General features: G+C 40.8%; 1 long non-coding RNA gene across 1 annotated transcript; it reads right to left on the bottom strand.

Moving 5' to 3' along the window:
• Positions 1-5,440: 5,440 nt before the first annotated feature.
• Positions 5,441-11,999, bottom strand: LOC147267568 (uncharacterized). Its single transcript, XR_015112335.1, has 3 exons — positions 11,958-11,999; positions 7,000-7,044; positions 5,441-5,502 (listed from the first exon to the last, which is right to left on the bottom strand). It is a non-coding gene; the product is annotated as an uncharacterized LOC147267568 (long non-coding RNA).
• Positions 12,000-15,004: the final 3,005 nt, after the last annotated feature.

Raw genomic sequence — 15,004 nt, forward strand, 5'->3', positions numbered from 1 at the left:
TCAAAGTGACTGTGGTTTCTGATAATATCTTCAGTATATCGAAAATGCGCAGAAGTACCTACATGGTGTCAGTCATGATCATTTTGTGTGCACTTGCTATCATGAGGCTCCAGAAGGGAATAGAAATATTAATTATGCATGATTTGAGTTATTATACAGGCATATAAGATTAGTAAGCACAGTGATCTTCCATGTTGCAATAACAGGCTGTCCATGTTGATTCAGTATGTCTCATTAGCAACATTCCCACAGCTAGAGGAAGGGCTAAAAAGATAGCTGAAATTCACTCTCTAATTAGCTCCTCTGATACCCCACATTCCCCTTGCCGAGCTCAGCATCAGGCTTTACTTTCAGGGCCTTGCTTTGCTGTGCTATGCAGGGGGTGATAGATATTGATTGTGCTTCTTTAATGATAAATTCCCTTTGTGCTACAGAGGTGCTAGTAGAGGTCTGAAGCACAGAGCAGACCTTTTCTCTGTAAGAGTGATTTGGTGAAGCAAAAGAAAAATATCAGGCGATATCCTTTGAGCTCTGAATCAGGAGAATTTGAAGCACCCTTCTGTAGAAAATTGTCCTTGATTCTTTGAGCAGAGGAACATTATAGGGTCAGTAGTTTACCCCATGCAGAACAGTTCGAATTTGCACGATAGTCCCTTAAAAGAGTAGGATTTTAATTCCTGAAACATTGTTTTAAGCTAAACTGAGCAGCTTATTCTAATTTAACCCTAGAACACTAATGATAAAATTAGTAACATCATCACTATGCTGGATATTTTTTACCGAGTATAATATTCCTGATAAAATATAGATTTCATCAAAATATGTTAAAGTACCCTGTACGTCAAATTGAAGTACTCTTCTTTAATTTCCTAATATGGAATGTCACATAAAATGAGAAAAGGTTATCATGTTGGAACATACACAAGGCTCCAAAATTATCGAAAAATCAGGTGATCATTAATGAGAAATTTCCAAACAAAAAAAATTATGGAGCTGGGAATTTAATGATAAAAATCACGTCAAGAATCGTGTGAGTGAAAATCACCAGACATTAGTGTTTTAGGGTTAAGCATTCGCAACAGGTGATCTGATCACAAATTGACTGTGTACAAATGTGCTTCACCAAAGAAGCACTAGGATCCAAACAGTCAGTAAGCAGTTAGAGTCTGTGGAGTATGCATACACGCATACACATCAGTGACACTTGTCTGTGGAAACTCCATAAGAACAGCATCTGTTAACCAAATAGGCAAGAGATTCTGTAAGTCATGCAGCATACTCATCATATTTTTAAACAGAACATCAGAGGGATATTCCAGAAAGGAGGTTCAACAAACTCTGAGCCTAACCCTTCACTCTGAGTTGTCTTACTCTGTGAAGTGAAACTGAGTTTTCAGTTCCAGAACAGCTGATCTGCGTTAGTTAAGTCAACTCTCACTATGTTAACTCTGAGTTGAGCTCGTGCCTGACGACGAGTAAAAAGCCATCATTAATGGAGCTCCGATACTGTGATTCACCATAACAGGGGAGAAACAGGAAGCAGACATTTTCTGAAAAAAAAGTAACACGGCTGCAGCCGTAATAAGAATCACTGACAGTTTAAATGCCATTGTCTTTTCATTTTGAATTTGAATCACTTTCTTTTCTATGGCCCTTTGAGGAAGTGGTTGGATGTTGTTCAATGTTTTATTTTATTTTATTTAAATGCTGTTGGCTGAAAATGAAAATAGGCTATAAAAACAGTTTCGTAATTGCTCCTCACTCTGGTTTCATTCATATTCCACATATTAATCAAGGTAAAAGTTTTTTCAGTGGATATTTCATCTTGTAGCAGCTTTTACCAACAACAGATACTGTTTAACACATATCATGTCTCCTTACATCCTGCTGAGTAGATGAACATGTGGAAGAAGGCAGAGGTGGTGCTCACCTACACCTCCACCCCATCTGACAGATGCACAGGAGCTGGTCCTGAGTCAGGTCACTAGGTAACCAGAGGCTGAGGGCGTCACTCACTCCCAGGACCCAACATTAGAGGCAGACACACATTTTATCCACAGATAGCACTAGAAATTATTTAATGTTATCCTCATTGCGGCAGCAAATTAGAAACACAGACTTTGAAATTGCGTTGTTGGAGGCTAGGCAGGCTGATGGTTACTTTTGCAGCTATCTGTCGGCGGCATGGCTCAGGGGTTGCGTGACCGTCTAGCAACCAAAGGGTCGCTGGTTTGATCCCCGACCCCGGTGACCATGTGAAAGTGTCCTTGAGCAAGATACTGAACCCATAATTGCTCCTGATGAGTAGGTTGGCGCCTTGCATGGCAGCCTCCACCATCAGTGTGTGTGTGTGTGAATGGGTGAATGAGATGAATGAGATGACACTGTAAAGCGCTTTGAGTACCGCTAAGGTAGAAAAGCGCTATATAAATTTGAGTCCATTTGCCAAATGATTTCTCTTTTTCTGACTGCTAGATTAAAAACAAAGAGGTTCAGATCTGAGAGCACGTCAGCAGTGACATGTAGCCTGATGTCGGTCGATGGTAGTATGTCCCGCCAGAGAGTATTGTTCAGATAAATGACGAACTGATGAGAGGCGGTACTGTAGGGAATGAGAGCTCATTTAAACAAATCTAAATTATCCTCCTGTTCTAAAACTATGTGAATTATTTCTGCTTCAACATAATCATGTTGAGAAGGAAAGTACAGCCCCTGTCAGACTCAGGGTTTCTTCAAGTAAACCTGCCAGCGAGCAGGTTAGGTTCAGAGAGTCAGTTACCATGATGACTGACACAGAGTTTAAGGGTGCACTGTCTAGTGTGAGTGCGCCCTAAGTTATCTCTCGTTCTGGAACAGAAAACCCAGAGTTTCCTTCATCTCAGGGTTCACATACTTTGAGTTTTCACATAACCTGCTTTGAGGTTACCCCTCTGGAAACTGAATCAGTATGGTATACCAATATTGCTACCAGTTGTCCAAGCTGGTCTGTTTCTGTGTGATCTAGCTGCTATAGAAATCACAGAAGCTTTTAAATAGACTACATGTAATGTAAACAATTACATACCTGTAATAGCCTGCACTTTGGCAACATCAAGCAGTGTTTTTGGTGCCCGCCCCCAGACTTTCCAGTTAGGGTGGACTGTGCAAGGCCCTCCTTTGTGAATGCCAGGACAGCCAGCTGCTGGGCAAAAATGGTCATGTGAGATCTATTCAGCCGCTGGAAGGCCCTCTTTGAAACTGTCACTGTGCTGCCTGCCAAGGGGTGCTGCATGTAGGACAGAAAGAGAGGACAGTTTATCTCTACCTACTTATGAGGAATGCACAGACATTATCCAAACATTAAAACAGTGTGCTTAATTCAATCTTTTCTTGGAAACACTGCATTGTGTTCATTCTGAAAGTGATTCTGCATTCTGCGTATAACCTATTAAATCCCATCAGTTCATTGCTGACTCAATTACCAACACAAGATGAGGCTGCCAAAGACAAAAGGCCCATAATACAAATATAGAATTCGTCGTGAATGAACTGTCAAGTAATGAATACATACGTTCATCCCTCAATTATAACATACAATTTCAATTTCACTGTCCTCAGGAGATGATGACATTGCAGATGAAGGTGTCCCCCTGAATGAGGACACCAATGTCACACATGTAATCATTTCTGGCAGGTCTAGATGAATGTAATACTAAGTGGAAAACCATTTGGTTTGTTGGTTAGTCAACATAATGGTACTTAAGTTCAGTACAGGACAATAATATGGAAACACCCTGAATCATTGTTTAATAAACATACAATCCCTCTAATTTGAATGTGAACTCCAATCATGAATGGATGAGATGATTTCATTCATTCCAGGTGCCATGCCATGACCAGTGTTATCATCCATCAACTTCTTCAAGGGAGAATGAAATGCCAGGCAGAAAGGAGAAAAATGATTAGAATCACATTAAACTTCATTATAGACATTTATAGAACCTAATGTGAAGAACCATGGGAGGAAATAGCAGCAGATATAATGTTGTGTTCATTTTGTATGTATAGATAGTGATTTTTTTATGCTTGTTTTTCTGGATCTCAATAAACACAATAGATAAACACAACAGTTTGTCCAGCTGTCATGCCGACTAACAAATCTGTCAGACAATTTGACAGCTGTGAACCCATCCTGTGCACACTGTCCACATCAATTAATATTTATGATTGTAATTACAATAAATGCTGTTTTAAAAGTTCTAAATACACACACACACACACACACACACACACACACACACATAATACAGTACATTTAAAGGACACTCTTCTAATCCACACCACCATGTGGGACAAACATTAGTGAAATGTGTTTTAAAACTTCTTGTCTTGTCTTGTTGAATGTATTTAATAAAAGTCAATGAAATACATGCTTGGTTGGCAGGCACATGACAGCCAAAAGGAGTTTATTTGTGGAAATACGATATGTAACAATTGTGAGATAAAGTTTTCCATGCAGATGGGTGTAAGATCTCTGACCTTTCAATTGACCATTCAATACAGTATAATTTTATCATAATAATATAATACTCAGTATAAATGTACTTGCCATTCTCTGGGCTGAGGAGAACCCAAACTCGTAAAAGCACACGTCTTGCTGCCTTGTTAATCTTTGCTCGCTTTCCCTTTATAGAGTTAAAGTAGGAAAATGATTAGTTATATTCTGAAATTTCAGTTGTACTAGAGACAACAATGTTTAATCAGAAAAAAAAAGATATATCACAGTAGTTGATGTTGGCATTAACTATAATAAATTGTAAGTTTTTAAAAACTAAAATGGACAAACTACATTAATAATTAACATGAAGAAACATGCATAATAGATGTTAGATTCACAGGACGAAAAGATTCTGTCCAATTTTTCTCAAATTAAAACCGGCAGTGAAGTGTCTGAAGGACACCACAGTTTTTGCTGTTACAAACATTGTAGCCACTGTTGTAGTTTTCCGAGTTTACTAACACTCGGACTCAGGGACAACAGGAACAAGACAGCATTCAGCAGCAACTGGGGTTTATTGAGAGACACAATATGACAGATGGTCAACAACCTAGGAACATCCACAGAAAAAAACCTGCCTGTGCATAGAGGCACAGGCTTCTTATAGTCTGAATATGGTCTGATAAGACATGTTACAGTTCAGTTCTTAGAGTCCCTGATCTAGAACATGGTCTTCAGTCAGCCTACTCTAGTTGTTGTCACTAGGCTAGTGTGCATGACATCTTCACCCTGTCAGGGTGTCTGATATTGTTTGAACAGATCATCTTGTAGTTTTTACAAATAAATATTCCACAAAACCACCTGCTCAAGAAAAAAGTATGCCTTACCCCATGAACATGTGGAGATTCATCCTCAGAACTGCAGTGGTGATCTTGTGTGTCTATGGCCCTCTTCTGAGACAAGGAAGTCTTTAGGTTTTGTAACACATGGTCCCTGGCTGCTTCTTTAATCCTGGTTTGCTTTGTCTGTCAAAAATGTTTATAATGTAAAAACAAAGATAAGACTGTCATCACAATGTAAAATTCTCACTAGCATACTAAGCCTAATTAAAGCCTGGATAAATTTATACTTGAGAAAACATAGAAACAATTTTATCAGCACCCTGAGAGACCATGGGAGTAGAGGTATGGCAGTAGTGGCCTCCATAATTATTGAGCATGATAATATAGATCATCGATTATATGTAGCACACTTTGCTGACCACAAGGGGAAACTTTCTCAGATTGTGTTTCTTGCTTCTTGACTATAAATATTCATCTCTGATCAAATAAATCGCAACCGATTTAAAATTCAAGGATTAGTGATGCCTTTTTGCTTTTTTAATAGTATTAGATCAGTGTTGCTTCAGTGCATTCTACTAGCAGGTATAAAAAGGCTATCTAAAAGAGTTGAGAGAAAGATCAAATATAGCTAATTTTTAACAATTGAACTAGTGGTTTCCAAGTTTTTTGGATTTTGGCGTCCTACAGAAAGCTTTGTGTATTCAGGTTTACATTTTAGATGTCTTTGTATTTAATCTTCCATGAACTATTTCACCATCCCTCAGGTATAGCCTATTTGGTGTCTCTGTATGTAAAAATGCATAGTAGTTGAATCTATCTGTAGGCCCACTTCTGGCAGCTACAACAACAAAATGCCGCTACATTGTGATGTTTCAGTATTATTCATCTAATGTTGTCATAAGATAAGATAAGATAAGACGAGCCTTTATTGTCTCCTAAGGTAGAAAAAATTGTCTTGGGCATTCGAGAAGTAAATACAATCAATAAATAGTTGCCGCCATACACAATTAATAACACTTGTGGCCAAAGCACAGTTACATAAAAAACACATAAAATGGGATGTCTCCTGCTGCACCAAATAGATCTCCACCTCACACACACTCCTCATCCCTTGGCTGCTCCAACCACACTCACACTAAAAGACACACCTACCCCTCTATGCATGGTATCCCTCACACAGCTGGGCACACAGTAACATGCATAATATTTCCCTTTGAAGTAAAGAGGCACTATATACTGTAACACACTACCCAAATAGAAGTGCCCCCCCCCCTTAATGACAGTCACACTCATCAGTGGTACCCCCCCCCCCCACACACACACACACATATAAAAATATATCTGTCAGATGGAGCAAATCAGTACATTTGCTTACTTACTTTGATAGTTTAGCTACATTTTATTGCAAATAATTTTGCACTTTAACTTGAGTGGGATTTTTCACACATGATTTGAAATGGAGTATTTTAGCATTGCTTTACTGTATTTTACTTCTGTAAATAATCAGAATTTTTGTCAAGGCCTCCACCATAAAAGAAAGCACCTGGATGTGTAGCTAGCCAAAGCACTGGAGCATTCACCTGCATGGCTGTTTTAGGCTTCACTATATCAATCTCACACATTTTCTTTTTCATCCGCACACTCCTGTTTTCCTCCTCGGCCGATATACAGTATCCTTACCGAGAAGGAACAAATTCTTCTTCAACACGAGTTCTTTGTAGGAATCTGATATGACAAGAAGAGTAAGAAAAATTTAATTTAGCCTAAACACTCTTCCAAACAATGACAAAATTAACAGTTAATTGCTAGCTAGCTGAAAGAGTTGGGAAAATAATAGGTATTCTTGAGTTGAGTTGAGTTGAGTTGAGTTGAGTTGAGTTGAGTTAAACTTTATTGTCCCTCATGTGTAAATTTGTCTTGGGCACCAACACTGACATACAAACATAAATGAAGCATCACACAATACATGACAAGTACAATACAAGATGCCATGTGACAGACAATATAGACAATACATCGCAACCTGAGAACTGGTACTCCAACCTAGTCATTGTACTTTCCCAATGTTTGTTACACTATTCCATTGCACTATCCCAATAATCATAAAAGAAGTTAAGAATAAAAGATATGTGATTTAAAACATTTAAAAAAAAACCATTGCAGAACATTCATTCCATAAGACCTAATCACCAATATGAGAACACTATCCAATTGAGGGAGAGGTTTATTTATTTAACAAATGCACAACAAAGATGTTGGGAGGAAGGAAAACTTGGGTGGGTAGTCCTTCTGGTCTATGACCTTAATGGCTGTATTGACCATTTTGTTAATATCTGTCTTTTGCTGGACAGAGAGAGTGCCAAACCATGCCTCCATACCATATCTTTTGATGCTACTCTGCACAGCATTGTAAAATGTTAGCATGATTGTGGTGCTTATACCGAACAATCTCAATCTACACAGAAAATGGAGTCTTTGTGCTAGTTTGCTACACAAGTAGTCTACATGTACATTCCGATTGTCAATTCTGACTCCTAGATACTTATAGGAGCTTACCTGTTCGATCATACACCCCCCCCCCCCCCCCCCATGACCACGAGGCTCTGAGCTCTGAGCTCTTTAGAATCAAAGATCATTTCTTTGGTCTTTGTTGTGTTTAAGATTAAGTAATTGCTCTCACACCAGACTTTGAAGGGAGAGATTTCCCTGTGATACACTGAAGGGCAAACATCAACACTCAATAGGCTCAGAATTATTGTGACATCAGAAAATTTTATGACTGTGTTGTTTGAATGACCACTTCAACAATCGTTAGTGCAAACAGTAAAGAGAAAGGGAGAGCTTATGGCCACTTGTGGGTAGAAATAAGATGGTGCTTTTGCGCGTGCACGTGAAAACTTTTGCGCGTGCGTGTGAATGCGCATCCTCGCCGCTAAAAAGGGGCGTGTCCGTTTCCGTTTCCGTTTTAGCGCAGCTCGCATACAATAGGATTCTGTGGCAGGACGTAAACATGCCTGGACATGTCCCGCTAGTCATATGGGATTCTTGGGGTAGTACATAAATACGCCCAGAGTTTGTTGCTGTATCATATGCGTTTTCCGACCCAATGTGTAGCCAGCTGGACTCCCGCCCGTGTTTTTTCCGGTGAATCATGGACATGACTCTGGTTAACAGTAAGTTTTTCCCCAATGCCTATTTGTTTTAATGCGTTTGTGTTTAACGTTGTGTTTTAATACCGCTGTTATTTCTGTGCGCAGATGAGGGTATGCATTTGTATTCGTCGGTGGCGACGTGTTAACTAGAGGATCCGCCCTGTGAGATTCTAGTGGGATCTGACAATGTCTATGTGGATAATGATGTTCGGTACATGAACCGTGAGACTTCAGACCGCTTTATGGAGCACCTGAAAAGAGTTGTACTGCCGCTGCTAAACGAATCTATCATGTCGCAGTGGTAAGATGACTGTGTGGAATGCCGCGCGCAGCAGCGGAGCGATGGCTGCGTGGACGTGTTTCAGGGGCCCCATACGTGTGATGATGACATACCCTGTCGGCACTTTGATAGGAATTATGATGGCATCATGACGAGGTTGTGGAACAACAATTTCCTGCGCACAATCAGAAACTTTCCATATCTAAAGAAAATGCTCATCAGCCCCTCTAAAATAGCCGGAGCTGTTGAGACAATGTTACACGATCTAGCCCAACCAGACACTGCCATAAAATCCATTGATAGCTATTATCGCAGCATAGCGTCAGGACCCAGATACTGGACCAGCTGTGTGGAACACCGCTTGATTTCAAACACATGGCAGCCAAAGTGAGGTTATTTCAATGTGGGTGGTTTTTTCATTTTTTTCCCTGTATACTCTGAAGAGTTAAATAAATATCAACCATTTTTTACACACTATGTGCGTTCTTGTTTTCTGTGATGACATGCTTGTTAAAGGGGCCAGTGTGATAAAATCTGAAAATGTAATTAAACATGAGTATCTATTTTAAGGGTTTCTGTAGTAACCCATTCTGGCTAAAATATTTGATTTTGTAAAATACTGTGTTTAAAAGTAAACTCAATCCTGACATGCCACGAGCAGCGTTTCCTCTACCTCGGCTTGCAACAATGTGTGATATTATTAAACGTGTGTGATGTAGACTAAATTAGGGTTATTGGGGGGTGTCTGACCATATGCCCTGCATGTTGTATGTGTGCGTGCACGTGCGCGCGTGATTTTTATTGTGTAAAATACTGCCTTTAAAAGTAAAACTCAAGCCCCGACATGCTGTTAGGTACTGCAATCCCTTTCATTGTTGACCTCGTCCGGAGAAAGTAGGGGGAGCCATGGAATATGCCGATAAAATGTATCTGGTTCCCGAATGTCAGCTGGATTCGTTGAAGCAGCAGAACACCAGCTCAATTAGAGTTGATGCGCAAAACCAGCTGGACAAAGCCATGGCCGAGGTTCTGGATCAGTCAGGTGTGAATTTACGTGAAAAAGCCCAAAAATATGCATCTATCTTACAGAGATATCTGACACTTGTGAGACAAGGTGAGCGGGAAAAGTATTAAAAGCTGAACTAAAATCAACCAATAAAAGATGTGCAAATGAGCTAGAATCCTCTAAGTGTTTATTAAAAAGATGGGTCAAAACTAAAATAGCATCCTCAGTGCTCCTGTTACCCTTGCAGGCAAACTGAAAAGGATCTAAAAAACAACTAACTCCTGTCTTCAAAAAATCGATCATCATTTTCTCAAAGGAACGAAGTCAGTGCAACCGGACGGTAGTCATCATTCTCTTTACAACTAGCTTTTTTAGGCACAGGAATGATAATAGAACTCTTCCAAGTAGAGGGAACAGAATGGGTGTCTATTGATTTCTGGAAGATGGGACACCAGGCTTCTGCTAGTTCTTCGCTACAGAACTTCAGTAGACGCCCAGAGATGCCATCTGGCCCCGAAGCCTTTCTGGGGCAGATGTGTGAAAAAAGTCTCTCCACAGCAATGCTGGTCAATAGTAATGCATCCGGGGGCTGAATCAGGTATCCCATCCAAAGCTGTTTTCATTTCATGTGAAAAGTCTCTAGAGTCAAACAGGCAAAAGAAGTTGTTCAACTCATTTGCATTTCCTCCTCGTTTAACACATTTATGCATCTCTTAGCTGGAGTCATGTTTGACATGGCTTTCATAGAGTCCCATAGTTTTTTAGTGTTCATTCCTGTGCAGTGAGATTCAAATTTCTCCCTCTCCTTCTTCCTAGCGGTCCTTAGTTTTTGATTAAGTTCTTTCTGCATATTTTTCATGCTTAGTAGGTCCCCATTCTTAAATGCTGCTTTCCTCTGTACTAGGCAATCTTTAATGTCCTTGGAGATATACAATTTATTATTTGGGTACATAGTTATGGATTTCTGAGTCAACACATTATCTTTACAGAACTTAATATAATCAGTGATAGTGTCTGTGGCCTCCTCTAGTTCCAGACTATGAAATAGGTCCCAGTTAGTGCAAGAGAAGCAGCCTTTCAGAGTTTCTATGCTCTCTTTGTTCCATATAGAGACAGTTTTAACTTGTGGTTTGTTGCTTTTAAGCAGAGACTTGTAAGTAGGGATTAGATGGACAGCATTGTGATCAGAGGACCCTAAAGGGGGTTTAACCTTAGCAGTATATGCATTTTTGATATTATCATAGCATTTATCCAATGTGTTTTTTCCTCTGGTCTTACAGTTGACATATTGGCTGAACCCAGGTAAAGCAGCTTCAAGTTTACAATGATTAAAATCACCCAAAAAAAAACATGGTGCTTCAGGAGTGCGTTTCAGTTGTCTGTGAACAAACAGACTATTATGTTCGCTGCCTTAGCAGCACTTCCACTAGGTGGGATATAAGCAGTACACAGTAAAATGTTTCCAAATTTACATGGCAGATAAAAGGGTCTCAGGCTTAAACATACCTGTTCAATGTCAGGATTACAAACCTTCTCCCGCGTGGTGAACTATGAGCACTACAGGTTGTCCCTGAGCATAAAATGTTCCTCTAACCGGTGTGTTAATCTGTATACGGGCGAGTCTCTGGCCATGGGCTCTGTCACGGTAAAGTGTTCATCTGTAAAAATCTGTTCATAACCCTTTCTAAACATGCCTCGCAGCTTTGATGTTCGCACTGTGTCCCCCACCTTACATTTAAAAGTTGTGACTTTGGAATTTGGTCTTGTTTTGTACAAGTTGTGAAAGACTATGGCCTCATTTTCACTGTTCACATCACAAGGAGCCATTTTAATTGATCTGTGAAAAGACTTGTTGTACGCACTGACCAGCTCCTGGATCACGTCCACATGTCTCCTTGAATTAACAGATGTTCAATACCTCCACATACGTGTCTTCAAGGTTCTGTTAAACCGCTCCACAACACTAGCCTTGGTCTCGTTCAGGGTGGAAAAATGTACAATGTTATGTGTCTTCATCAGCCTCTGGAAGTGTTTATTATAAAACTAAAAAAGTTTTACAGGGACGCGTCCACTGCTCAAAATGCCTTTGTCACACTTGCCCCGCTTTTAGACCGTAGACAGCATACCCACGCATATTTACTGAACACGTCTACACACGTCAGCAAATATCTCACATTGTTATTGTCTTCAGAATACTCACCCATATCAACCAGATCAGCCTGAAATTGCTTGTCAATACCACTGACCAGTACTCTATGACGGCGAAAGTGTTTAAAAGCCCTGGCGTTTAGTGTGTAGGCATCCTGGCCTACTAAAAAAGTTTTAACAGTGTCCAAGTCAGGTGTAGCAGCCCCTGTCTCGCTAGCTGCCTTACAAAGACTGTTTATACTCCCAAGACCCCCTGGGTGCGAGGGGTCGTAATAAATATTATGCAGTATGGTGTTCATGGTCAAGACAAACCGCAAATGATCATGTGTTGGTTAAACATCATAAATTTATTTTAAAACACCGGCACACACACACACACACGTAGATACAATCTATAAAGACTAAAATTTTTAAAAAGAGTGAAAGCTGGTTACAGCTGCAGATCAGAACAATTTTTGAGCAGCTGGTGGTTTTGGGCTCCCATGTGTTTGAGATTTTCACCTGCTTGTCGAATATCAACCAGGAGTTTTCATGCTTGCTCACAGCGTCGCTCTGCTTGTCGAGTATGGCCGCAAAGTTGTCAACCTCTAACAGTTCAGCCATTATAGATTCCACTACTCCGCCGATTTTCACAGGGTTGCTGAGCATGCGTTTCAGAAACAGGTAACTCCTGACTGTCACCAAGAGGTTGTCGTTCCACAACATGTTCATGATGGCATCGTATTTTGCTTGAAGAAAATACTCCGGGACTTCTTCCAGACAGCTGTGTTGAGGCTGGCTCGGGTGGTTGACAAGACACCCATAACACTCATCTTTCCACACCTTATTCACAGTTCTGGTGAGGAGGTGGTAGACGGCAAATTTCACATGCTGAACAAGACGGGGTCCCTGGTCTTGAGGCATAAATGTCTCTACACTGTCCACATACACACCACTGTGAGTGGAAGCATCTGCCGGGGGTGGGTTCAACCGCATGGATGAAGAGTCCTGGTGGGGGTTGTTGTTGTTGTTGTCGTTGGATGGCGTGTTCAGCATAGGCGTGAGTTCTGGTGAATACAGTCCGGGGACGAGGTGGGTTTTGAGTAGTGTCTGGGTGTCTGTAAATAAAAGAAATGAGAGAAGGGAATTAACACATGAATCAAACACATACACAATGTCTACAAAAACCCCTGCCTTGAACAACTTCCACATACTTACACAGTGTAGGATCTCATCAATGATTCCTTGGAGGGGTGCAGAAAGCCGTCACATGCGTTATTGTCAGTCTGATTTGATACATCATCAAAAATAAGGCGCTTCCTAACTCCTGCAAATGCTGTGGCCACCGGGTCCTTCTCGATGACTTCTTGTGAGGCATTAAACACCTCACACAAAACTGGTCTGTCACACCACTGTACAAAAAAAAGTCTTCAAATTCTTTTGGGCCTTTTTTTGTTCTATCGAGACATGTGTTCAGGTACAACACAGCACCATCATGACAAGCTCTATATGATATGGGTCCTGATGAGCTGTGCCATCGGGACATGTACAGCTCGGTGGCCCCTTATAGGGCAACTGTGAAACTTTGTGCGCAATATATCATAAAAATGAGACCAATCACGAATAGACATGCCGTGTGCGACTCGGTATGAGTCCACGCATGCATCGCCCACGCTCAGATTAACTTTACAGTCTTCATATTTAACTTTATACACATACCGAAAAACTCCTGCTCATCTACCCGCTTCTTTTTTTTGCATTTTGGCCCGTCCTGTTCTACACGATGCTCTGACATACCATCGGGATGTGTAGCCATTTCTGGTGAGTCTGCTTTAAGGCGTTGAAAAAATCCCCTGGGATGATCCGATGGTGATGCTGAAGTCTGGAGTCGGTGGAGTGGCGCGGTGTCCTCTGTTTCTTATAGGGACTGCGTGTGAGGATGGGGCAGGGCTGTGTTCTCATAGGATGCCAGACGCTGTGGGCGGTGTTTTTAAAAATGGTGAGATACCACCATGCCACCTGACCTGGGCATGTCGGGGCTTGAGCTAACTTTTAAACGCAGTATTTTACAAAATCAAATATTTTAGCCAGAATGGGTTACTACAGAAACCCTTAAAAACAGATACTCATGTTTAATTACATTTTCAGATTTTATCACACTGGCCCCTTTAACAAGCATGTCATCACAGAAAACAAGAACGCACATAGTGTGTAAAAAAAGGTTGATATTTATTTAACTCTTCAGAGTATACAGGGGAAAAAAAAACGAAACACCCCCATCGAAAATAACCTCACTTTGGCTGCCATGTGTTTGAAATCAAGCGATGCATCCTCATCTGCGCACAGAAATAACAGTGGTATTAAAACACAACGTTAAACACAAACGCATTAAAACAAAGGTAGTAGAAGAAAAAACGGAAAACGGAAAACGTATATGTACAGCAACAAACTCTGGGCATATTTATGTACTAATCCCGAATCCCATATGACACGCGGGACATGTGACATCCAGGCATGTTTACGTACTGCCACAGAGTCCTATTGTTTGTGACCTGCGGAAGGAAACGGACACGCGCACGAGGACGCGTATTCACATGCATGCGCAAAAGTTTTCACATGCACGCGGAAAGGTGCCGTCTTATTACTACTGATGGTTTTGTGCAAGTGCAGAGAAGAAATAGACCCTTAAAAGTTTCCCTCCAGTGATACTCCCTGTCATGGTAGAGGTTGGTAGTGCATGGAAGACAGTGCACTAATCAGGATACTGCTACCTCAGAAGAAGTCTATTCCATGTACAGTTGGTGACATATTGGGAATCAATCAATCAAAAAAAAAAAGCAACAAACTGCTAGACAGTAGTTCTAACAGGCACCTAAGAACTTTCTCTGGGGTCAGTCCCAACCCCACAGGAGAAGTCTTGACCTCTGGTTAAAGCAAGCTAAAGTCATGGTCGATGAAGGAGAGTGCTCTGAGAAAGAGAAACGCAGAAGAATCCTTAAAAGCCCTGCGTTTAAGATCATATTGGCTCTACGGAGTGCTCAGAATATTTTAGAGTTACGGTCATGGCTTGCATGTAAGGAGAACAAGTGGCTCTCACATGACATTTTATACATGATGACA

This window comes from Aulostomus chinensis, chromosome 3 (genome assembly GCF_037954235.1).
Source record: "Aulostomus chinensis isolate RoL2024-O1b breed Wild chromosome 3, RoL_Achi_v1.0, whole genome shotgun sequence".
In the NCBI taxonomy this organism is placed as follows: Eukaryota; Metazoa; Chordata; class Actinopteri; order Syngnathiformes; family Aulostomidae; genus Aulostomus; species Aulostomus chinensis.